The sequence below is a fragment of the Pinus tabuliformis genome, chromosome X (genome assembly GCF_031772625.1).
Source record: "Pinus tabuliformis cultivar Carrire ecotype Pingquan chromosome X, CPIR1, whole genome shotgun sequence".
Lineage (NCBI taxonomy): Eukaryota > Viridiplantae > Streptophyta > Pinopsida > Pinales > Pinaceae > Pinus > Pinus tabuliformis.
The window spans coordinates 1427581597-1427609200 of NC_142308.1; positions in this window are offsets into that span (position 1 = coordinate 1427581597).

Genomic DNA, 27604 nt, shown 5'->3' on the forward strand with positions numbered 1-27604 from the left:
ACTTTCTTGTGTCCTTTTTCGGTTTCGCGTCGCTATTCTTTGATTGCAGCTTTGGTGGGTTGTCTTGGGCCACCCCACCTTGGCTTTGTCCTTTGTTCTATGTTTTGGAGGCACCTTTCCCTTTCTTCGGATTAGCAGATCCAAAGTGTCACTTCTTTTATTTAAAATTTTGCTCAATCTTGATGGCATATCGGTATGTCGTGCCGAGCGAGGAGATGTTCACGAATTATATTTCGTCATGGATGTAACTATGCAGGTAGCTGTAGTATTTTAGTACCAAATGCTGCTCTGAATCCTTGATACCCAACTTTGTCCCTTCCCTGTCGCAACATGGTCCAATTTATTTGTTGATCCTCATAGCTTTTGATAAGGTAGTACTGCTCCTTGATGGTAGCCTGGAAGGAATTACAAGTGGGTGCAGCTGAAAATATTGAGGTCGTACTTTCATCCTTATGCTCGCATTAGGTTTCCCACCAGTCCTTGACGTGCGGGGTGGCTTTGAGAAGAGCAAAAGTAATCTTTTCCCGACCGAAAAAATCATGAATAGAAAAATACCCTTCTAGCAGATTTAACCATGTATCTATGACATTTACATCTATCGGGCCCTCAAATATGGGAATGAAAAAGTTAAGTTGTACCTTAAAGGGTGAGGCACTTCTAGAGTAGCTGTTGGAAGTAGATGTGTCGCCCCTGGGTAGCCACTTAAGGATGTAGGAAAATTTGTCCATCATCACATTCCTTTGTCACTTGAGGGCTTCTTCGAGCAAGATTTTGATAGGATCTGCTGCCCCCTCATATTTCTTTTCATCCTCCATGGGAGGCCATCAGGATTTGCGAGGCTGGTCTTGCAAAGGTTCGACCAGTTCAAGCCCTAACTCCTTATATCTCGACCTTATTAGGGACATGCAAAGAAAGACAGAGAAAGAACAGACCACTCTGATACCATTGATCCAGATTTAAACAAGAATGCAAAAATTATAGATATAATCATACATAAAAAGGTGCAATAGAAATAATACTATATTTCAGTATTGTAAAATACTGAAATATGCTTACGTACAGAAATGGAAATAAACTAGCTAGGGCAATGGTAGTTTATCTCTCAGAAGAGATGTGGTGGCTACATGCCTCAAAACTGTGTTACAATGAGGCTTGAAGGCCGATTTATTGTTGAGAAATAATGAAAAACCCTTAACATCCAAAACCCTAACCCTAGGAGATGAAGTGCCAAATCATGGGCCTAGTTTTGGCTAAATTGGTACACCAACTTCCCAGGGCCGTAACTTTGGCATATGATCTCTGTTTGACACACACAATACCTTGTTAGAAAGATCTATCCAAGGAATACAACTTTGGGAAGGTAGATGGACCGATGTTGCTCCCTCAAAATGGCTCCAGAAGTTCAGGACCCGAAAAACAGTTAAAAATAGTAAATTGTACTACAATTAAGGAAATTGAAAACTAAAATAAACAACAGTAGGGGCCCAAGTGGAATTGGCGGATGGCCAACAATATCGACCTGGATCACTCACTGGCTTGAAATACCTATTGAAACTACACAGACATGTGGGACAAACCTCTGATGCCTGTCACTACACTGTCCCGGGAAATTACGCAGATCTGAAAGGCAGGGTTCTCTTCTGTCCTACTCTGTTCTCTCTCAAAATATTGTGCAGATTTATTTTCCACCTACCCTTCTACCTCACTCTGAAATCAACCCATAAATTAAACAATTATATCTGGGAGCCCCTGTCGGCTGATCATGTTCTCCTCTGGAAAACTCTGCATATTTTCCTATTAGTGCCTCTTACTTCCTTCTCTATCTTCCTCAGAGAAAATGTGCAGATCCCAACTCGATAACCTGCCAAATGATCCCCTTGCAAATTGCGCATATTGACCTAGCTGTTCACCAGCATCCTACCTAGTCTTCATCGCGAAAAATGTGCAATTCTTCCTCCCAGTTGGGATCTTCTCTGCAGTTGTCACTGCTGTACTGGATGTCACAAATATACCTCCTAGTAACATCTTCATAGTTTTTCATGATACTGTTTTGGTGCCTCATGTCCTAGCCTGAGTTGTGCTTTACGCAATTTTGGTATCTTGTCCCTCCCTGTCACCTGCATTGAAACGAAAAACATTGCATCATGTTAGACTAGGATATTTTTAGATTTGATGTCATCTCATCCTGGTTGATTGTAGGAATAGGTACATCGACGAAACATGGCATGATGATGAACAGGATGGAGAAGTTGTGCATGCTAGAAGACTTTTTCGTAGTTGAACGAATGTACGAAGCATGTCAAGCAACAAGTGAAAGGGACACATACACATGCACCATCAAGAAAATAGCAAGACCATTGAAGACCCCATGCACTTTGCAATGCGAAGGTGAAGACATGTTACACCAAGATCATACCATCATTTAGTAGCACAACAACTCAACACAGAAACCACAGTCATCTAGTACATGTCAGTAGTGTCATGTCAAGTTTTGTCATGATTTGTCTCGACCACATCACTACTATGGGCTATACTTGTTGTAATAAATGTAATGTAAATTGAAAGCCTAAGAGATGCACATATGAATTTGAAGAGTCATGTAAAGTTGAAAACTAATAAGAAGTCAAACAGTCATGAGGGAAGTCAAAGAGTAGCAAGGGTCATTTATCCTCCCTTCGCTATATATACCGCCTTATTGTATGAGCAAAGGAATTTTCACCTTGGCTCCTTCTGCATAGCCTTGAGAGTTTCTAGTCTGTTCTTTGAGGAGCGAGTAGTGGCTCCAACGTCCCACTACTAGGACCAGTGATGTATGGTGTATATATGTGTCTTGGATATTTTTCTTAATGTAGAAGCCTATCCTAGGTTAGCACATTTTCACACATGTTTTGTATCCGTTTGTAAGACTATTCTTTAAACATTTGTAATCCATGTTTTCTTAACCTATACGAAGATATTTGAACTACTTCAGTTATTTTAGTACTCATATTGTTGAATATGTGTTGTATTGTTTATCATTATTGTCCCATCCATGTGGACTAATCCACCCAACATTAGACATAGCATCATTGTGTTTTCTCGGTTTTAACAACTATCACCCCCGTGTGGACTACTCTGTTGGATGGTGCACGTATTTTCCCTTGAACTTTTGTTTTCACAACTCTCACATCTGCTATGGACTATTTCGCTGGATGCTGGACAAACCCTTATTGTTGTTCACGTGTGTTTATTCTTGGGTTAAAACTATTTCCTCTCATCAAGAGGCTCACTTTACTCTCCACTTTTATAGTAAGAGAACATCGACACGAGTTACATTACGCACTCACTAGGAACACGTACCTTGTTGTTTGAAGATACCAAGATAACACTCTTATGTGTTGACGGCTAGAGACAAGGCATATCTTTAAGATAATGGAAATCAGGCCATCGTACTAGATGGTACTCCTACACCAAATGGTCTGAGGTCTAGTTGGCACTTCATACTAGGGAGATCCCCTTTCTTGGCAGGTCCAACGTCATCAACACTACCCTAGAGGAAATGCAAAGGAATGTTGTTAGTGTGGAATAAAATTTATTGACAAAGAGAGCAAGGTTAAAGGCTGAGAGAAGAGTCATGATCAAAGAATAACCTTCTTCTTCTTCATCAGATGAAAAGTTAGAAACGTTATTCAAAACCATGGAAAGAATGACGGAAATGATATGTTTAACTGACAGGGATCCACCAAGAGAAACTCATGGGGGTCCTCAAAGCAAAATTCCTAATTTTAGGATAAATCCCCCCCAAATTCAACAGAGAGAGAAAAGAGGTCCAGTTGATCAACAACAGATTAGAACTCCATTCTAGGAGAATTATGTAGACAAAGAAGGTGAGATAGAAGAGGATCTTGAAGAGAATCAAATAAAATTATTTAGGGAAGGATATATAGAAAATATTTTCTTAACTAAGGAGGAACAAGATCTATTCTGGTGGTCACGACCAGAAGTCATCCCTACAGAAACTGATGATTATTAAAATGGATACAAAAATTCTATCATGGAGGTACACAAATAATATAATTTGAGGAGCAAAAATATCACAACAAACCCTCCCAAGAAGATTCGGAGTGCTGCACCTTCCACTAGCCAGATAAAGTATGATTCTCAAAAAGAGACTTCACAAAAACAAGATGCAAGTGCTAAAGAGGTAGATAATTCTCCAACTTCTTTTAGTATTGAAAATGAACTAGCTAAGGTCAATATTTCTATTCCTTTGATAGAATTGATAAACAAGAATGTGTATAGAACTCAAGTCATGAAGGCACTAAAAATAGGGCAGGGAACAAACATAGTCAACTTAACTAATGATTAACCTAAATTATTGTTTGGACTTGAAGTTGAAGGGAAGTCTCAAAATGGAAATGTGCCTCCCTTCTATGTTAGTTTGAATATCCATGACTATATTCTACATAATTCCATCCTTGATTTGGGTGCTTCTCACAATCTTATGCCTAGAGTCATCCATGGAAAAGCTATGATTAGATATAACAAGACCCTACAAAGATTTATATTATTTTGATTATAACAAAGTAATATGCTTAGGTCTGATCAAGGATTTATGTGTGACTCTCGAATCCTAACAAATACTCTGGTAATGCACATTATAGGGGCATACATACCTTGCAAATATGGAATTTTATTATCGAGATCATGGGGAGAAAAAATATAGGTTACACTAGAGTTGGATATGGCATATGCTATTATTCCTATTTTTGGTCAACAGAGAAGGTTGTATAGCAAAGAATTAATGAAATATATGGTACGAAGCCAAGAAAAACCAAATAAATACCCCCTATATTTTTTTCATTCAGATATGGACTCCTTCATTCTATATAATGAAGCATGTGCAGAAGAGGAAGTGTGAGACTTGAAAACTAAATTGACCAAACTAGAGGAGATGAAATTAGATGTTGCGAACAAAGATGAAGAGGTTGAATCCCTATGGAATATGCATTTTTATGGGTAAGTGATCAAGGAAGGAGTAGGGGTGGTAATTTGGGTCTCAAACTCACAAATAGGTAGAGCAAAGGGAAATTTTTACAAGCTCAATTTCCAATGCATAAACAATATAGTTGAGCATGAAGCAATGATTTTAGGATTGTAGCTTTTGAAGAGGTCAGGAGCTAAAATTATTTATGTACATGGTGATTTGGAACTCATCATTAATCAAATCAAAGGTGAGTACTCGAGTAAACACCCTAGACTAAGGGCCTACAGAAATGGTGTCTAAGATTTTCTGTATTGTTTCCTAGAGTACCAGTTACCTCTAATTCCTAGGGGTCAAAATATATTAGTTGATGCATTGGCTACATCAGCTACTACTTGTAAGATTCCTTTTCATCCCAATATAAAATTTGAGGTTGAAGTGAAGCATAGGCCAGTTGTCCCATATAATGTTAGATATTGGTAGGTAATTATTAGTGATAAGCAGGTAGAAAAGTTTTTGCAGATAAAAGAAGAATTTGAGAATGTACATATTGATACAGACAGTGATGTAGATAATGATATGAATGAGATTGTATTGAATGATATTGATGAAAATATAGAGGGGCTTGAGGTCCTAAAATTGAAAGACAATGTGTTTCCAAGGGGTTTCGTGCAATTAGAAGAGCTATTTGACTTTAATGATGTAGCTAAAAATACAAAGGTAGAACCTGTAGGAGTTGAAGTGGAAGATTGTAATATAGGTAGTGAGAGTAAAGCAAAGATTATAAATTTGTCCAAGCCTTTACCTCCTAAAGGAAAGTAGAAGTATCTTGATTTTCTAAAATAATATTCTGATGTGTTTGCTTGGGTATATAAAGATCTAAGGGCATAAGATACCACCATTATACAACATACCATTCCCATCAAAGAGGATCAAAATCCGTTTAACCAGAAATTAAGAAGCGTCAATCCAATTTGGTTAGCATTGATAGAGAAGTAGGTCATAAAGCTTCTTGATGCCAAAATCGTTGTGCCTTTGAGGTTTTCGAAGTGGTTATCAAATTTTGTACTAGTAAGGAAAAAGGCAGGGGAAATCTATTTCTATGTGGATTTCAGGAATCTAAACAAATTTTCCCTCAAAGAAAATTTCACTTTACCAAAGATGGATCATGTTTTACAAAGGGTAGTTGGGTCCAACATAATTTATTTACTTGATGGATTTTTAGGATATAATCAAATTCTAGTACATCAAGATGAGTAGCATAAAACAACTTTCTTGACGCCATGGGGAACCTTTATGTATGTGAAGATACCCCTTGGCCTTATGAGCGTTGGAGCCACTTTCCATAGAGAAATGGATATTTCTTTCAAAGATGAGAAATGTTATGAAGAATTTGGTATCTACAGATAAATACTAATTCCCTAGACAATAGCTTTATATAGAACAATAGTTTAAAGCACTTTAACCTTTCTCTATAAACAATAGATAAGACAAAGAGAATGAGAGGACCTACTTGTACTTTCGCTTTCCTCTTGTCTCCTTTTTATCGATACTATTTCTCATTCTGTAATTAAAACACTTGAGAAGTACTTGTAAACATCAACAAAAGACAAAGCACCGACCAAAGTAAAAGATCTATTGATTACAAGTAAATGGAATAATATACATTCACACATATAAGAATCACATATCAAGATAAGCATAGGGAAAAAGGTGCAAATAATTTATTGAATAGAAGGAAGAATTACAACCATGAAGCCTAATTCAAAGTCACTCCTCCACCTTTGGTTCCATCCACATCACATCATAAGCATGAAAATCCAGTAGCATAACGACACTTACAATAGTCTCAATTCTCAAACTAACATTATCTCCTTACAATCATCAAAGTCCAGCTCCCTTGATCACTTAGATGAGTGCTAAATTTATAGGAAGATGGAGGATATTTTGTCATCAATAAAGGTATTAAATGGCCTTCCATACTTAGAATTAGTTCCATGGAGGAAGGGATAAGAGGATAGGGTGTATCTTAACTCATTCCTCATACATTTTTGAGCTCACAGGTGATGATAAGTGTGGGAATCATATATAAGGCTCTAGAAGATAAGAATATTCCCCAAACCCTATTCGAATTTCACTCAAACTTGCCCATTGTAGGTCAAAGAGGGCCTAAGTGCTCTGCAGAGCACCCTGGGATGGACTCAACTGCTCTACAGTGCACCCTTGCATGGGCCTAACTGTGCTGCTCCCTCTAGAGGTCATTTCGGGATGTCTTCAGGCCATGAAACTATCTGGGGGTGAGACATTCAAAAGGTTGACTTGTTTAGGGCATGTAGCAACTGAAATTATTGTTTGATGAGCCCTAGAACACTGATATGGATGATGGGTGTGACATGACCAAACTGATTTGTAACAGTTGCCCCCCAAAAGCATGAACTTGAAAATGTAATGTTGAGTTAAATTATTTACGATGCGATGAGAAGGTTACAAAGTGGTTGGTGACCTACATCGATTACAATAAAATATCATGATATTTTGATTTTTTCTCATGAATCGCTAAGGGAAGGCATACCCATGCTCAGCATATAAAATTTCATTACAAGTACATAGACAGTCGTCTGCACATATAGACCCACGATTTCAATGACCTTCAATGTAAAGCCATTGTACAGATGATTTGGTACATTTCCTGAAATTGTAGCCTGGAAGGATGAAACTAGATTTGGGGTCTTCTATATCATTCAATTGTTTGCTCAAGTATGAGTCTAACCATGTGAATATGTGATTTGAAGTCGAACATGGGAAGATACTGTATGATTACCAGCTAATGATGTAAGCCGTTAGCAGATGTGAGAGAAATCATCAATAATGATAATGATCCTCAAGGTACTGCAATACATTCTACATGTTGTCAATATATTTTTTGATTTCAAACAACATATAAAGTATTTTAGTCAAAGGCCAGTGATGTCAACCTATTTCCGGAAGTGAGAAACCTGCCATTGATGTATGCAAGCCTCAATCTACTGGAAGGGTGTTTCTAAGTCAACTTCCTTGATAATTTGCTGATGCCCACAAGAAGTGACTCATCGCAGGAGGGCCTTAATGTATCCCACATCAAGAACATGAAATGAGTGTAATGATTTTACAGACAAAATTTGACCAATGAAACAAGGTTTAGGAATGGCGATCATGAAAATGAAGGTTTATGGTATTGCAAAAGGATGAATTTTGACTAAATGACTTCTCTTGAACATGTCCGCGACACTGAAATGAATTCGTAGAATTGACCCAAAATAAAATGATGGATGGTATGATAGACCAATGGTAGGATAACTATCAAGTTGATAACCCAACCCAAATAGTCACACTGATGAGGTGAAAGTGTCATGTTCAAGAGAGACCTATTACAAAAAGTGTTTTACCCATTTTTCCATTTTCCCTAATCACTGCTGACTAGTACCTCTTTATTTTTATCAAGCTTGAGGAGGATAACATATGCTTGTTGTATAATTCCACCCTTTGGGTGAATCCATCGCTATGTGATGTTTTAACAAGACTAGCGAAGGTGAAAATTGGTCTTGTCATGATCAACAAGTTTGTCGCTATTTTATGTTTTAATGAGTTTAACGACAAAGATAACTCGGTCCTTTTCATGTTTAGAGAGTTTGAAAAGGGACGAAAATGAAGCTCCACAAGTTCTTTTTTTGTAGATCTGTCTCTCAAGCCCAAAAAAGCATAAAATAATACAAGGGAGAACCTATTGACCATGTTCAATTAACGTATTCCTTTTTCGTAAGTAATCTATCTCAGTCTGGAAAAGGGCTAAACTTATACTCAGTAGATGTCATTTCCAATCCATTAATGAGCTAAAAAGGACAAGCGATCGAAAATATTTTCATGTTTTGAGAGTATGAAAAGAACTTAAAGAGGACTTCGTTTTGAGGAACGAGTGGTGTCAAGGATAGCAACTGGTTTTGGTGATGTTGGAACTTCTCAAAACATGTTGATTTATGTGAAGAGGATGGCTAGTAAGACCACTCATTGCAACTGTTCGTCAAAAAAGGGTAAAAAAACCAAGTGAAAGCATATGATCGACCAGGTAGATAGTGACAATGGAAGGAGAAAAACCAAGGCTCATCTGATGGAAAAGGCTAATAGAATGGAAATCACGAGCATTAAAATGGAAACGGGTTCATTTTTACACAATATTGAACCATAGGGAACTATGCTTGGATTTAGTTTCATGTTTACACAAGCTTGAAATGAAAAAGTATGCTTCGATTCAGTTTCATTTTTAGACAATCTTGAAATGAAGAACTATGCTTGAGATTGATTTACATGCCCCCAGCATGATGAAAGGGAGAGTCTCTTGTAACTAGATGGAAGTCGTTGCGGTGAAGTAGGATGGTTATCCAACGCCTTTTTGGCTTCATCGAGATAGGGACAAAGGTGCATGGGGTGATTCCCTTCACATAACCTACATGGAAACTTAAATTTACCACTAGCTGCATGCCCTCAAAGCTTCCTTACATTCACCTAAGTAGACTACTTGCGGCTATCAGGTGGATGGAATGAAGGTTCATATAGGAGATCAGGTGAAAGACTCGACTGGGATTTTACGAGATCTAATCAAGGAATTGAATTGGAAATTTTCTCCAGCGTACCTTGTTCATTTTTTAATGCGCTTGACACAAGGAAATGAACTCTGCTCATATTCCTTGTTTCATTTTTTTTAATGAGATTGACACAATACTAGGAACTATCCTCATATCCTTGGTTTCATTTTTTAACAAGGTTGACACAAGACAAGGAACTATCCTCATGGTAGTTGTTTCATTTTTTTAATGAGGTTGATACAGTAAAAGAACTATTCTCATATTCCTTGCTTCATTTTTGAAGAAGCTTGAAATAAGACAAGGAACTCTGCTCATGCCCTTTGTTTCATTTTTTAACGAGGTTGATACAAGACGAGGAACTATCCTCACCTTTTTTCATGAACCATAAGAGGTCATGACTTCCAAGAGATTCTCATCAGATGGGAGAACAATACTCTTAAAGGAGAGATCTGGTTCTATTGCCCCCAGTACATAATGTACAACATCACTGAATTGATAGTCAGTTGATGTAGGCATGGAACAGGTTGCCACATAATTAACCCGTGGCAGGGATGATACCGTTGGTACAAAAGGACCATTAAGGGAAGATGGTTGACTGGAAGCCATATTTGAACTAGGAAATGAAAGATAGTCAATGGTGACAATTTTGCCTTCATGTGGGAAACAAATCACTCGAAAGAGTGTGGAAACAATAGCTCCCATGTCATAAACATAGTCACACACAAGAAGTAAATTGAAATCTAAAGGGCCTGAGACTACCATTACAATGAGATAAAAAAAAAATTCCTCTCAAGGTAATAGGCAACTGATGAAGGATCCCTAATGGCCGACTGGTTCCTCTGTTAAAATCCAATAGACGTTGGGTAACAAGCACAAGTGGCGATGAACCGAGTGCTTGCCACGCAGTGGAGGAAAGGATAATCACTAATGCACCTTCATCTATAATAGTTCCAGGTACAATCATATTAAACACTTGTACTATGATTTGGAAAGGCACATAAGACGGAAGATGACATCCTCCCAATCAATTCCAATCAAAGGAAGTGACCAGACTACTTGGAGGAGGTACTGTAAGAACGGAAGAATTACCCCCTTGTTTTAGGAGAATGGGAGGATTTTCCTCTTGTATTAACGGAACAGGAGGGTTGTCTCCAAGCTCATTACAATCTAAATAAATAAAAATAACTTGAGTCGTACCATAAGCACTCTCTTTAGGAAAGCTACGATTAATTGAAGTTGAAATCGGGTCAATTGTTACCTCGACCTGTTGATTTTGGTCGGGTATAAAGTCATAGGATTCACTTTCAAAAAGAGTGGGTTTGATCAACGGTCGATTTGAGTCAATCAATTTACCAACTAGTTAAGGATTAAGGGAGAGTCTTGTGTAACCAGATGGAAGTCGCTGCGATGAAGCAGGATAGTTATCCAACACATTTTTGACTTCATCTAGATAGCTACAAAGGTGAATGGGGTGATTACCTTCACATAACATACATGGAAACATAACTTTACCCTTCTTTCCATGAACTTTACTACCACTAGTTGATGGTGTGTCACTAGCATGATCTCCAGAAATTGATGACATAGGATGATGTGAACAAGAAGACCATTCTTCTAAGATCTGAAGAATATCAGGACAATTTCAAAGAAGATGGTCTCCCGTACAAAGCTTGCATGGATATCGAACTTTGTGAGGCTTATTAGATGGTTTCTCATTCGAAGTTGCATTCAAAGCAATGGTTCCTTGGTTTCCCCTACTAATTTTTTTTTCTTCTTCTTCTTAGCCACCTAGTTACTAGTACCAATACTTTCACTAGGCGAAGAGGAAGAAGGGGAGGAAGAAGCAACTGAGGAAGAAAGCAAAGGGTCCACTTTAGGATCAACTGGAGGTTGATTTTTTCCAGTTGGAGGAGTACTCGATTGCAGAGAAATCACAAAATTTTGACCAAGGAGGTTGAAAACAACCATACTAGCAAGCCAATGGTAAGTCCTGGAAGGGACAATGTAGCCATATAAGGAGCACAAATATTTCTGAAAGGAGGAAAAGGAGTAGGATTCCCATCAAAAGGAATTCCTTGATTGGTGGACTCCAGATTTGTCACATATGTCTCAACCTAAGATAAACTAAGGAGTGAGCGTGGAGGATATTATCTGTGATCAATTAAATTTATTTTAATCAAAATAACAAAACAAAATAAAAGAGGGATGATCTAGGAAAAAGGATTACCAAGTAACTTTGAACTGTAGAATACCTCCTGGCAAACCGAGAAGTACAGGCAGAAAATCTCCCTGAATGTTGTGTTTGGTGTATCACAGTGTACAAGGCGGCCGACTCAGTTACATAAGGATGGATATCAACCTAGTGTTGTCCTCCCATATATACCCGAAAGTATGTGGAGTCCAAATCCGTATTAGCGCTAAATAATGCGAAACTGCACAGTAAGAGCATTCCCATATACTTTACGTATTGTAACACTACCCTATATACCCGAAGGTACATGGACGAGCTATGATATATTGACATATGTGGAATGAGGTATGACACTCGGGATGTATCACAAACAAGTTAGCAACAACTGCTATGTTTTACGAAACTGGAACATGTCTCTAGCCTTGAACCTTTAAATGTTATGCATTAAGTTACAATGCTCCATTAGGTTAATTCAGATAAATTTTAAGTTGATATTCTTTAGAATTTTCCTTTCAAGGTTCACCGCATGATGTATGTTTGAAATTCCTAGAATGAAACTATTATGATAACATTTTTTTCATTCAATTGAAAAATGAAAACCTTAGCTAATAGGGATAGATCAATCAGATTCTTTTAATCAAAGAACAAAAAACAAAATCTAATGCAATCTCCCTAAACTATTCCTATGAGCACACACAAACTTTTTCAATGCACAATGTAAGTTTTTCTCTTCAATTCCCTTAATGTTGAAATGAACAAAAGGAAACTAATGCACATGCAATCAATTAATCTTTTTGCAAGAACTAAGACTTTACGACAATTCTGTTTCGAAAGAAATTAAGACTTTTACGACACTTTATTTTGAACAAATATTAATCGATTATAAAGTAACTTTGACAATGAATTGATAGTGATAAAGAAATCATTTAAGAAACAATAAACAATCAATCCCAAAGTAGGGCTAGCAAAGGAGATACAATGTTGATTTCAAAGACATGACATTCATTGATCATTCATCAAGCAATCAAATAGAATAAATTTGGTGAAAAATCCTATCCAAAGGTGGAAAATTGACCTAAGGAGGATCAACGTAGCCCTGAATGGGAGACAGTGTGATTCAGAGCACTGTCCCTAAGCCAAGGGAGCTTTGCACTACACTGTGTCCCTCACAAGCCTGCGTTGGTGACACTAAGCCATTTCAAGAGGTAACTAAACAAAAATTTTGACTAAAATTCACTTCAACATGACTAAAATACAATCAATGAAAGGGAGTAAAGTCTGTTGGAGTGTCCTAGGATGTCACAAGCTACTTGGAATGAGGATCGTTCCCCAGTATGGTCGCCAATTTTTTATGAAGAATTAGGTATCTACAGATAAATACTAATTTCTTAGACAATAGCTATATCTAGAACAACAGTTTAAAGCACTTTAACCTTTCTCTATAAACAATAGATAAGACAAAGAGAATGAGAGGACCTACTTATACTTTCTCTTTCCTCTTGTCTCCTTTGTATCGATACTGTCTCTCCTTCCTATACTTCAGACACTTGAGAAGTACCTGTAAACATCAACGGAAGACAAAGTACCGATCAAAGAAAAAGATCTATTGATTACAAGTAAATGGAATTGGATACATTCACACATATAAGCGTCACATATCAAGATACTAATATGGAAAAAGGTGCAAATACTTTATTTAATAGAAGGAAGAATTACAACCAGGAAGCCTTATTCTAGGTCACTCCTCCATCTTTGGTTCCATTCACATCACATCATAAGCATGATAATCCAGTAGCATAACGACACTTACAATAGTCTCAATTCTTAAACTAACATTATCTCCTTACAATCAGAAAAGTCCAACGTCCATGATCACTTATATGAGTGCTCAAGTTATAGGAAGATGGAGGAGGTTTTGTCATCAATGAAGATATTGAATGGCCTTCCATACTTAGAATTAGTTCCATGGAGGAAGGTATGAGAGGATAGGGTGTATCTTAACTCATTCCTCATCCATTTTCGAGCTCACAGGAGATGATGAGTGTGGGAATCATCTAGAAGGCTCCAAAATATAAGAATATTCCCCAAACCCTATGTGAATTTCACTCATACTCGCCCCACGTAGGTCAAAGAGGGCCTAAGTGCTCTATCAAGCACCCTGTCATGGACTCAACTGCTCTGCAACACACCCTTACATGGGCCTAATTGTGCTGGTCCCTCTAGAGGTCATTTCAGGATGTCTTCAAGCCATGAAACTATTTGGGAAGGAGGGATTCAAAAGGTTGACTTGTTTAGGGAATGTAGCAACTAAAATTAGGGTTTGATGAGGCCTAAAACACTAATCTAGTTGATGGGAGTGATGTTCCCAAATGAATATGTAACATATAGGTTTATTGAAATTTATCTAAATGATATCACTGTATTCTCTAAGAGAGACAAATATCACTTGTTTCACTTGAATATAGTTTTTGAGAAGTGCAGGAAGTTCCATATTTCCCTTAACTCCAAAAAGTGTTTGTTTGGATTGGAGGAAGGTAAGCTACCTAGTCACATTATCTCGAAGGATGGTATCAAAGTAGGCCCCAATAGAGTTGAAGCAATAATGAATATTGATCCCCCCTAGGAAGAAAAAAGAAGTTCATTCTTTCTTTGGTAGGATATGTTTTCTAAGAAGATTCATCCCAAACTTGGCTAAAATATTAAGTGCAAACACAAACATGCTGAAATAGGATAATGAGATAAAATGGAATAGCGAGGCTAAAAATTATTTCAATGAGATGAAAGAAACTTTGGCATATGCTCCTATTTTTATTAGTGTTGATTTTACTAAAGATTTCATGATTTTCTCCTTTGCATCAAAACACACTATTACAGCAGTATTGTTACAGAAAAACAAAGAGGGATGTGAACAATCTATAACATTCTTCAACAGAGCTTTAAGATATTTCTCCTTGAATTATAATATCATGGAAAAACAAGCTTTTTATTTAGTAATGGTTTTGAAAAACTTCTGAGTGTATATTCTACATTCTCACTTAATTCCTTTTATTCTCAGTGTAGTGGTAAAATATATCCTCACTCTGGCTAATCCACAATGGAAAAGAGGCAAATGGATAGTAGTGCTTTTATAATATGTGATCTGTTACTGAATGTTAGTTTTTCTGTGCTAATTCCAATTATAGATTTATAAACACATGCTTGTTCATTGCTTCCTGTGCAAAGGCTTCCTTAGGTTGTTTGGTGATTGTAAACAAGTAAATTTCATCAAGTTTAATGTTAAATTCATGAGACAATTAGCATAAAATAAAAATTCTAAACATCAACAATAAAAAGCACACCAAACCACCAATTGAACACTTTAACATGGTGTTTTGATGAAGGCATGCACCCCTCTTGAGCTACATCTCCTTGGTCTGGCTTCCATGGCTTGAGCCTTTGTATTAGCTCAATATGGAAAAAAATGATATTTACAAATCTCTACTACTCCTTATACCTACAACAACGTGTTTAGAATGTTGAAATTAGCTAGGAATACCTTTTCCTAAGCTCAATTTGGTCAAAAAATGCTCCAGTTATGGCTCAAATAAATTTTCCCTACAAATTCTCTTCCAGATCTGGAAGAACTCCAGTTAGGGCCACTAAATTTTAGGGCAGGCCCAAAAATAGAGGAATCCGCCAAAATGTCGCCATTTTAAACTTGATTTTAATTAATTTTAAACGAGTTTAATAAAATATTAATCCATAATTAGCGTTGTGACTGTGGAGTTAAGGCTAACTGTAACGCTGGTGGTTTGGAGGAGTGGACACATGGCATTAACTATCTTGGTTTGTTAGTGTTTTCCATCTGGTCAACTGACCTCCACCGTAACCATTCTAGTATGCATTCACAGGGTGTGTATTAACAGTCGGGTTAAGGTTTGTGGAGCACCTGCTTTAACTATTTGTGGTAACCATTGTTGCAATCACATGGGGAGGGTTGGCTTGCGGGCTGCACCACCCCCCCCCCATCCCCGAAAACCACCAACCTTCAATGTAATACACGTTATATATATGTGTGGGACTATAATGGTTAATAAATAAATGTATCGGAGCTGGTTGAAGGCTTTGGTATGTGGATGCGAGCTCGCGGGGTTGAACCCCAATGCCTCCATACAATTTTGTTGTACTGTGCTAAGTCTCCCTAAGTGATTGGGAGGTCCTAGCATTAGGATCGTTCATCGATATAGACACGGTCATTTAGGTTTCGATCCATTCTAAGAACCTTGAATTTTGTGCTAATTACTGAGCACTTGATCATTCCTCCCCACTAGAAGCCTTTTCGCCCCCAAACTATACTATCAATTGTTCAGCAGGTGAGGGTACAATTCCCTCACCTTTTCGATCTACAACCATTTGGATTTAGAAGGATTTTTTACCTTAAGTCCCACTCTAAGGTATTCAACATCCCATCTTTTCGAAATCTTGGTTATTCTATCAAGTATGAGATCCTATTAAAGTTCATCAAGGCATTCTGGCGAGAAATCATCTATTGTTGGTAGTTGAACATGCTCTCCTTGATCATTAATGAAAGGAGGCTCAAACAATCTCAGATTATCAACATTAACAACATAGTATATTTGCATATAAGGAGGAAAATAAAGCTCAAATGTATTGTTACCAATCTTTTCCATAATTTTAAAAGGACCATAATGGATTGGCTTAAGCATTTGACCTTCCCCTTGAAGTATCTCTTTGCTAATATATAACAAAACTTCATCTCCAACTTGAAATTTGTGATCAACCCAGTGTTTTTCATGTCTTTCCTTGTAGCTTCTTTGACTTTTCTCAAGTTGTTCCTACATTGTATGATGTATCAACTAAATTTTCTCTATGAACTTCCTTGGCTTATCAATGTCACTGTGACCATCGATGGCGACATCTTTCTCAAAGATGAAGTCCAATGGCGATCTTGGAAGGTACCCATAATATGCCTCAAAGGTGATGTGTTTGTTGATGAATGTTTCTCCCTATTATATGCATGTTGTATGTAATGAAACTGTTCATCCCTCAACTTGGGATCTTTGCTGCAATATCCTCTAAGAAGATGAATGATTGTTCTATTAACCACCTCAGTTTATCCATCTATTTGTGGATGAAAGGCTTCTCTCTTCTTCAACTTTGTGTCCATCAGGTCCCACAAATTTTACCAAAAATTCCGAACAAATCGAGAATCTCAATCACTTACAATGGAAGTAGGAAGACCAAAATGTACCCAAATGTTTTGGAAGAAAAGGTGAGTTGTTTGTTTAGTTGTAATTTTCTTTTTACATGGTGTTAGTATACACATTTTGTTGACCCTATCTAGAGATACATATAAGTAACCATGACCTTTCCTTGAAAATGGAAGACCTCCTACAAAATACATTGAGATACTCTCCCATGGTCGTGAAGGTACCATAAGTGGAGTGTACAATCCTAGTTTCCTATTACTAGGCTTACTAGTTGCACACAAAGAACATCCTCTTATGAAATGAGATACATTAGAAAACACGCACGGAAAATAACAATACCTTTGGATGTTGGGTGTGTACTCTGATTATCTTATTTATTCATAGGTATAGTTGCATTGGACCCTATTTCGTAATGTGGTGCAACACTGCCCATTTATGTGCGCCGACAGGGGGGTCCAGATGATGATTATTTGGAGCCCCCTGTTACACAGTATTTTTTCATGCCTCCTGCACTTCCCTGTGACATAGCCTAAAGTTCCCAAAACATGATCATTATATAGTATAATCATCCATGTATATAGCTTAGATTCCTCTTTTATCTTTATTAGGAAAATATCTGGAGCTTTCCTTGAAAAAATGGCTCTTGAAACCCTAAAATGAGAGTCATCTCCCTTATGAAGCTCAAAACCATGATGATCACATGTGGAACCTTGTTAAGCTAGCGATGGAATCACTTTGTTCTCTCTCATACTCATGATGGTCTCAAAAAGGAAGTTTTCCCAAATGGGATGAGAAGCTTCGTGATCTAGAAGCTTCTAGAGTGGTGATATGAATGTGGTTTCACATAGATGAGGCCAAATCATCCTAATTTGACCTCTTGATCTCATCCCTATGAGCTACCTCTGTGAGATGTGGGCCTAATACTATCTTTGGACGAGGCCTAAGTCCCTCTCCCAGCCTATAAATTCCCCCTCTACCATTCCCAAATGGTTGGTCTATGTCCATTTTCACCCCTATGTCGGGCTTGTGCTTAGAGGCTATTCATTAGACTTGGAGGAGTGTTGGAGAGTTTCTTGACTTGGACTTGGATTACCAATCAAGGAGATCCTTTCAACATCAAGGATATGGTTGTAAGATTCCTTTTATTCTTTAAATAATAATACAACTACTGGTTCATCTTCCCAAAATATATATGTTCATGTATGTATTGGCTTGGCATTCCTTGATCAGATAAGTAGGTTCTTATTGGATTTTCTATTTGTTTTAGCATGCTTTGTTGTCTCTTGGTCACTTGTGCAAGCACATAAGCATTGAAAGAAGTAGGAATAAGTTCGTGAAGCAAGCGGTTCGGGGATCTCAATTGATCCAAAATCTTTTGCTTATAGATGTGTTAAATAATTACAAGCATAAATTGTAGCTTAGCATAGAAAACTTAATGTGCACATGAGAGAAGAGGAGAAACACATAAAGCATGAAAGAAGACAGCAAGACTTGATAATAGATTTTGTCCGACTTGGACTATGTCTCCAAGCCCTGCTCGATCAATGCAGAGGCCTTCATTCATTAAGTGGCATGAGAAAGAAGAGTACAAGCATCAATTACAAAAAAGGAGTTTTATACCTCCATACTGAAAAATGGCCAAAAAATGCAGAACTATGATGGGGAAATGGATAGCGCCATTGTGTTCGTGGCATCGAGAAGTGCTGAAACCATATAAATTTGTCAAAATATGACAAAGTGAAAATTCGGCCCTCCTGCAAAATTCTGCCTCGAATTGTGTGCATTGCCTTCTCTCTACCTAGGCACATTGATAAATTGTGTTTAAATAAAATAATGTTGATTGATATTCCCAATTTAGTGGTTGGCTGAGTTGGTTAGGGATCTGGTTAATATGGAGGATGTCTGGCGGTCAAACCCCGTCTCCCTTTTTTATACATCGAATATTCTTTTTCAAATTTTAACCAAACTCCGTCTTTTACATTATGGTTGGACTCGGCCACCTTGGCCAACCCACCCCCTGTACCTACCTTCGCAGGCCTCTTGTAATAAATGGTGGTGGTTGGCTTGTTTTTGGTTGGGTCTGTGCCCTAAGGGCTGGCACACCCAACTCCACATTGTTTGTTTTATGTGCCCCATGATTTCGTTGTGTGGTGGCAGGGTCATGGCTGCTCACCCCGTTTTCATTGTTCGTTCCATGGGAGGGGCCGAAGGTCGTGGCCTGTACCTCCACCTACATACATTTGTTGCATGGTACGGGTTGGTGTGGCAGGGTTGGTGGCCCACCACCCCCTTTTTTATATTTTTTTGTTTTAATAAAAACAATATGCCTTTTTTGAAAAATCAGATTTTTGACTGAAGGAGTCATTTTAACCAGGAAACAATTTCGCCTAGAATCTGGCCAGAGTTGGCCAGATTCCATCCATTGGAAATATTCAAATTGTGTCCTTGTTAATCCTGCCAAGTCAACAGAAAGACAACCCACCTTTTACTACCTCTATCTCCTTCATCTAGACTCAGATTGAAGTTTCATTCACACCGTTGGAATCAGGGCAACGAGCACTTCAATCTAATGTCAAGTTCATCCTCTTCCTACCACTTTGAATTTTGAGCCTTTTCCATGCCATTGGTGTTTGGAGATCCACCTGGATCAATCCTCTACATTGAGGAGATTTTGGACCGCCAAAAGCTTTATTAGTCAATTGGAAAGTGGGGGAATTGTTCCCTCACTCTTTGTTTTTCCAGCCATTTTTCCTTGCTAGGGTGCATCCCCTCGAAACCAACTCAAAGGTATTCCACATCCCCCCCTTGTGAAGTCCTGGTTCTTTTTTCAAGGATGATTTCTTCAAGTAACTCATCGAGATACTCGTCTGCAAAGTCATCAACTATAGGAATTGTGCCCACCTCCTTGGTGTCCATAATCAATGGCGGTTCATATAGCTTTAAGTACTCCACATTCACTATGGAGTAAATTTCCATATATATGGGCAAATCGAGACGAAAAGCATTGTTTCCAATCTTCTCCAAGATAGTGAATGGACCATACTAGATCGGTTGCAACTTCTTCCCTTCTCCTTTCATCCTATCCTTGCTGATATGGAACCACACTTTGTCGCCCACTTGAAATTGATGGTCGACTCGGTGTTTTTAATGTCGAGCCTTGTACCAGGCTTGACTTTTCTCCAACTGCTCCTATACTGCTTGGTGAATCAACTAGATCTACTGAATGAACCACTATGCTTTGTCCCTGCCATCACGTCCACTAGAGTCATATTCCCTTCCAAAGGCAATATCAAAAGGGCCTTTTGGTAGGTAGCCAAAACATGTCTCAAATGGTAAACGATGCATAGATGAGTGCATTTCTCGGTTGTAGGAATGCTACACATATGGAAGATTCTCATCCCACAACTTGGGATGTTTCCCACAATAGCCTCACAACAAGTGTACCACGGTGCGATTGACAACCTTTGTTTGTCCTTTAGTCTGTGGATGGAATTCCGAACTTCTTTTCAACTTGGTGTCCATCATCTTCCATAAGCTAGTCCGAAACTCTTTGAGAAAGTGAGAGTCCCGCTCTAACACAATCGATGTGGGCAATCCAAAATGGAGCCAAACATGTTAAAAGAAAAGATACGCAGTCTACTATGTAGTGAAGTGATTTTAACAAGGCATTAAAATACACATCTTGCTAAAAAGATCAAGGACGACATACAAATAGTCGTGACTTTTTCTAGACAAAGGCAAACCTCCTACAAAATCCATCGACACACTTTCCCATGGATGACTCAGAATAGGGAGTGGTGTGTAGAACCCGAGTTTTCTATTAGAGGGCTTTGAAATAGAACACATCACACAACCCTTTACATAGCGAGTCATAATTTTCTTCATATGAGGACAAAAACAAAATCTTTATACATGTCAGAAAGTTTTTTCAACACCAAAATGACCAGACACAAGGGAGGTGTGGGCCTCCTAGATTACATGTACCCTTTCTCCTGTGGGTATGAATATTTTTCCAAGGTGATACAATAGTTTCCCCTGCAAGTGATAGTTTTCCACCTTTGAACCATGGATTATTTTTGCATAGATCTCCTTAAAGTCATCATCATTAGCATATTGTTCAACATAACTTTCAAAAGATAACGAAGCATTATGCAAAATAACATAAGTAGAAATAGAAGGGTGAGATAGCATATCAGCCACTTTGTTGCTAGTGACCTTCTTATACTTTATTACCAGATGAAACTGCTAAAGAAAACCCATCCACCTAAAATGATAAGATTGTTGCAACTTGGTTTGTGACTGAAGATACTGTAAGGGCTGATGATCCGTATGGATGATGGTCTCTTGCTGATCAAGTAGTGCTTCCATTTTTCACACTCTGAACCAAGTTATATAACTCCTTGTCATAAGTGGGATAGATTATCATAACCTAAGGCAACTTCTCTGAATGGTAATGTATCGGCTTATTGTGTTGCATCATTACAGCTTGCATGGCATATCCACTGGCATCTGTCTCGCTCTCAAATGGTTGTTGTAGATCTGGTAAGGCCAAGACCGGTGTGGTGCTGATCTTTTCTATTAATGTTTCGAAGGACTTCTGCTGCTTTAATTCCCATTGAAAGACTTTCTTTAAACTTGTCAATGCATGTAAAGGTGTTACAATAATAGAGAAATTGGCACTAAATCTCCTCAAATACTGTACTGCGCCCAAAAAGCTACGAACCTCGGTTATAGTAGTAGGTTTATGCCAATTTACAATTGCTTCAACTTTAGAAGGATCAACTTTTAGCTGACCATGACCAACAATATGACCTAGGAAAGCCAAATAGGTTTTCCCAAACTCACATTTTGACAATTTTAGATAGAGTTTTTCATTTTTCAATACATCAAGCACTTTCTTCACATGACATACATGTTCATTTCAACTTTTACTAAAGATAAGAATATCATCTAGATATACAAGAACAAATTCATCAATGAAAGGCCTAAAGAGATCATTCATGACCCTCATGAAAGTGGCTGGACCGTTGCAAAGTCCGAATGGCATCACCATCCATTTGAACAACTGCTGTTTGGTCTTGAAGGCAGTTTTCCACACATCCTCCTCTACGATTCGGACCTGGTGATAACCACTACGCACATCCAATTTGGTGAAATAGATAGAATTCTTTAACTGATCTAATAAGTCATCAATCCGGGGAAGAGAGTAATGATTTTTCACCGTGATTTTGTTTATTGCTCGATAATCCACGCACATCCTCCATGTGCCATATTTCTTCGGCACTAAGACAATCAGTGAACCGCATGGAGAAGTGCTCGGTCTGATGACCCCTTGGCTCAATAGTTCCTCCACCTGTTTTTTGATCTCCTCCATCTCAATGGTCGACATCCTGTACATGCTGATATTTGGTAAAGGAGCGTCATGTTGCAAATGGATCTCATGTTGGATTTCCCTCTCCAGAGGTAATCCCCTTGGTTCTTTAAACAAATCATCATAGTTAGAAATTAATTCACATAATTCATTTTCATGAACATGATCACCACCCTGGAAAGCATCAAATAATTCTGCATCCTCCCCCCTTACAACCATAAGCATGCAACCCTTACTAGAATTCACCAACCTCTTCATTTGTCCTGCACTTACAAAGCTGGCATTGATTTTAGTTTGATGAGCCCTTACAAGATATTCTACCCCACCTTTTTTGATTTGGTATTTGTTTTCATGATGGAAGAAGATTGCCTTTCTATCATATAGATATGGACTCCCTAACACCATGCCACAGATATCCATTGGTATCACATCAAGTTTTACCACATCCACTAACTTAGAAGCGATTGCAAATTTAGCCTTGCACTACTTAGTTACATTCGTTTTTGCTTTATCATGTATCCATCCAAGTGGGTAAGGTTTCGGATGTGGTTTGGTTTCTAACCCTAGCTTCTTTACGAAGGACTCTAAAATTAAGTTTTCTTGGGACCTGGTATCAAATAGAGTTTCCACTTTTGTATGATTTATGATAAATTTAATATGAAATAGCTCAATTCTCTTTCGTTCATTAGGAAGAGACTCATCTATTGAACTAGTGCCTTTATGTGATTCAGAATTAACATGAGGTGTAAGAGTACCTTTTTTTCTTGCTTCTGTTACCAATGATTCATCTCCAGAATCAGATCGAAGGTCTTGCTACAGAGTTGCCATTGTCTTCTGCTTTCCTTTTCCTCCATACTTCTTTGGTCTCTTTTCCAGGTACAATTTCCAACAATGATCGTCATCATGACCTTCCTTTTTGCAATGTGTGCAATAAGGTTTTTCTTCTTCATCTTTCTTGGTTGGTGTCATCCTCTTCTCCTTTCCTTTCCTTTCACTTTGGGTTCGCCATTTGGAGGTTTAAATGGTGGTTTCTTGAAATGATCATCTCTTTCATTTTTGCCCCTGTTCTCAAGATGGATGGCCTTTACACTAGCCGAGTCAATAGTAATTTGTTCAAGAAATAATAATGAATGTCTAAGGTAACTATGTAATGATCCAATATACTTAGTTACTACTTCAAGTGAGCCAAGTGCAATGCCAAAATTAAGTGCTTGTTTTCTAAATTCCTCTATAAAGCTTTGAACATCCTGACCTCTTCCTTGCCTTAAGTATTGCCAATCCATTAAGGTTTTTTGTTTATAACCCAAGGGATAGAATTGTTCCCTTAATGTAGAAATGAAATTAGGCCATGAGGAATGAAGATTACCCACACTCATACTGCTTCGCAATTTTCTCTCCCAGCAGACGAGAGCAGTGCTACTTAGCGGAAGAGAGGCCAACTGTATTTTTGCCTCGTCCTCTTCAATATGTTGAATCCTACAGTAGATTTCAATCTGTATAATCCAGTTATTAAGCTTTTCTACATTACTTTCATCATTAAACATGGGAAGATCAAATTTGACATCTAATTTAAATAAATGTTTCTTAGATGCATCCCTTTAATTTCAATGATGATGGTGATGAGACGAAGAAGAACTTTCACTCGTGGAAGGAGAAGGAGGGGGTTCTTCTCCACCATTTCCATGCACTGGACCTTTTTCTTCTAGATTTCTCTCTTCTGTTGTCTCTAGCCTTGAAAGCAACTGACTGACATTCTGAGCCATTGTATAGAAGGTTTTGCGAAAATTGCACTCCTCTTCATGACGAGCCTCTTCATCTGCCATGTTTCTCCATCGATGTGCACAGCCTGCTTTGGGATGGAAAGACTTTAGTTTCCCTTCACCTCTTTAGGGCCTATTTCTTGCTAGCATACAAACATGAAATTCACATCTAAAAAGACCTACTCTGATACCACTTGATCCAAAATCTTTTGCTTATAGATGTGTTAAAGAATTACATGCATAAATTGTACCTTAACATAGAAAATGTAATGTGCACATGAGAGAAGAGGAGAAACACATAAAGCATCAAAGAAGGCAATAAGACTTGATAACGGAGTTTGTTTGACTTGGACTACATTTTTGGGTCCTGTTAGACCAATGGGGAGGCCTTCATTCATTAAGTGGCATGAGAAAGAAGAGTACAAGCATCAGTTACAAAAAAGGAGTTTTATAACTCGATCCTGAAAAATCACCAAAAAATGCATAAATATGATGGAGAAATGGACAACCCCATTGTGTTTGTCGCATCGAGAAGTGCTAAAACCATATAAAATTTGTCAAAATCTAGCAAAGTGAAAATTTGGCCCTCTTGCAAAATTCTGCCTCAAACTGTGTACACTACCTCCTCTCTTCTTGGGCGCACTCACAAATTATGTTTAAATAAAATAATGGTGACAAATTTTTCCAAGTTGCAGTTGGCTAAGATGGTTAGGGATTTGGTTAATATGGAGAAGGTCGGGTGGTGAAAATGGCGGCTCCTCCTTTTTTTTATACATCGAATCTTTTGTTTTTAATTTTAACCAAAATCCTTTGTTTGCGTTATGGTTAGGCTAGGACCGCCCCCTGTACCTACCTCCACAAGCCTCTTGTAATAAATGGTTGTGGATGAATTTCTTCTAGTTGGGTCCATGCCCCAAGGACTAACCCACCCAACTTCGCATTGTTTGTTTTATGTGCCCCATGGTTTCAATTTGGGGTAGTGGGGTCATGGCCTCCCACCTCGTTTCCATTGCTGGTTCCGTTGGAGGGGCTAAGGGTTATGGCCCACCCCTAACCCTATATACATTTGTTACATGGTTTGGGTTGGGGTGGCAGGGTTGGTGGCCCGCTACCCCCTTTTTATATATATTTTTTTGTTTTAATAAAAACAATATGCCATTTTAGAAAAATCAGATTTTTGACTTAAGGAGTCGTTTTAACCAGGTGACAATTTTGCCCAGAATCTGGCCAGATTTGGCCAGATTCTATCCAAGGGAAAATTTCAAATTGTGTCCTTGTTAATCCTGCCCAGTCAACAAAAAGTCAACCCAACTTTGACTGCCTCTATCTCCTTCATCCGAACTCGGATTAGAGTGTCACTCACACTATTAGAATCAAGGCAACGAGAAATTTGATCTAACATCAAGTTCATCGTCTTCCCGCCACTTTGAATTTTGAGCCTTTTCCATGCCACTAGAGTCTGGAGATCTACCTGGATCATCAACAAAGGAAATAGGATTTGCATCAAAGCAACGTAGGCCATCTCTCTTGTTCTACTTTTTAATTATAATCTAGGAAGATGTCTAGTTGATTGTCACTTCAGTTGCTAGACCCACTCATTGGGGTAAAGGTATTATCTTGGTCCATAGAGAGGTTTAGCCTTGTCAACGAAATGGCAACTCCACTGGCGATCCTATGACCCTTTCCATCTAGCCTTTCACCTTCATATTTTGACTATTTTAGCCAACCGTTGATTTTTTCGGCTTGTCTGCATCAGTCTGGGTTTACACCATGAATGATTATTGCCTTAGAGTGCTAAGTCTAGATTTTTTCTCTATAATATTTTTAGCTTTTTCCCATATTCTTTCCCCATCATGGCTCTACCATTTACAGTCACGATGGTGTCGTGGTTTTTACCTTTACATTCGTGATGATCACATTTTTTACCTTTAGAGTCATGCTGCAAAAAAATTTCTTCATTTTTTGGTCACGCTAAAATCATCACTACTTTTTCTATACAAAGTAGTGATGCCATCATGAGTTTTCCTATGAAAAGTAGCGTTAATCATAGGTTTGGGTATATAAAGTAGTGATGATCCTTGAATGTGAGAATTTTTGAGGTTTCTTCCTAAGGATCTAGTGTGTCTTGGCCCCAAAGGTCTTTTCCCATCCTGTATGCTTCGATTTTTCAATGTTTTGATTGACTACCTTGATTAATTTGTAAAATTTGTCTCGTTGGCTTCAAAGTGAAATTTGATTAAATTCTATGGTTTCTAGTCATTGGTAATTGCTTTTTGTTTGTTTATGTTATTGAGATGCTAGTTTTACCGATTGGTTGAGTCTTTTTTTTCTGTGGAAATCATTTAAAACATCATTTTGCATTTGTTTTAGCTTGTACTTCGAAATTTACCTTTTGCAAAAATGCATTAGATTAGTTTCATTGAAAAGTTATTTTTTGAGATTCATCATTGAGAATAGGTTACATTTTTTCAGTGATTGAAAGCTAAACATTGTATTAGGTGCATCAAATCATTCAAAATGAAAAGAAAAGCATAATTCATATAAATTCATCTTAGTAAAGTAAAACCATTTTTCTTTCGAACAAGTTGCATTTAGGATAGTGAAAATTAACAAACTTTTTACTTTTACCATTGTGTTTAGAAGACGAAAGTGAAAGTTAGTGGAAGGCATTTTGCATGATGCATTTTGTTTGATGAATTATTAATTGAAATTTCTTCCCTTGATTAGTCTAGCTTTCATTGAAATGATTTTTTTTTCCTTTTCTCATATAGTTGCATCATATGTGCTGATGTGACATTATTAAGGTCTTGAAATCGTTACATAATTTCAAGATCAACTTTAAAATCTATCAATTAATCTAAGGAGCATTTGAAACATTAACTTTCATAATTAGTGGTCTAGGATAGAGACGTGTTTCGACATCTATAAAACTTAGCAGCTGTCATTTTCTTTGAAATTAGACAGTGCTAGGACGGACTTGTGATCCCTGTATATAAAGGGAGATCCTCATAGGTTGCAAACCTTTATCCATAGAAATGTAAGTCTTCTTCCCTATAAACATGATACACCAAACACAACATTCGGGGATATTTCCTGCACATACGTCAAGTCCTTGGTAAATTTATTTACTGAGGCGTATATTGCAGTTCACGATTAATTGGTACTCCTTTCACCTATAATTACCTGAGTAGTCATTTCGATCTTTTCTGGCTCTTTAAATTTGAAAATATCATTGAGCACTTGTCCTTTCAAGCTCACTAAATTTACAAAAGTAGCTAGAGTCACCTTTTCATCTTTTTATCGACTCTTAAAAAATGAAAAGGCCAAGTTTTTGTTTAAAATCCTAAAATTAATTGACAATATAACAACATCCTTCATGTGGAAATACTCCTTAGTAGATCTTTGGTTGATACCAATGGAAACCTTTCCTAAGTCTACCAGTCAAGGAAACCCCTTTGACGAGAATCCTAGTCCTTTTTCTTCTTTCCGA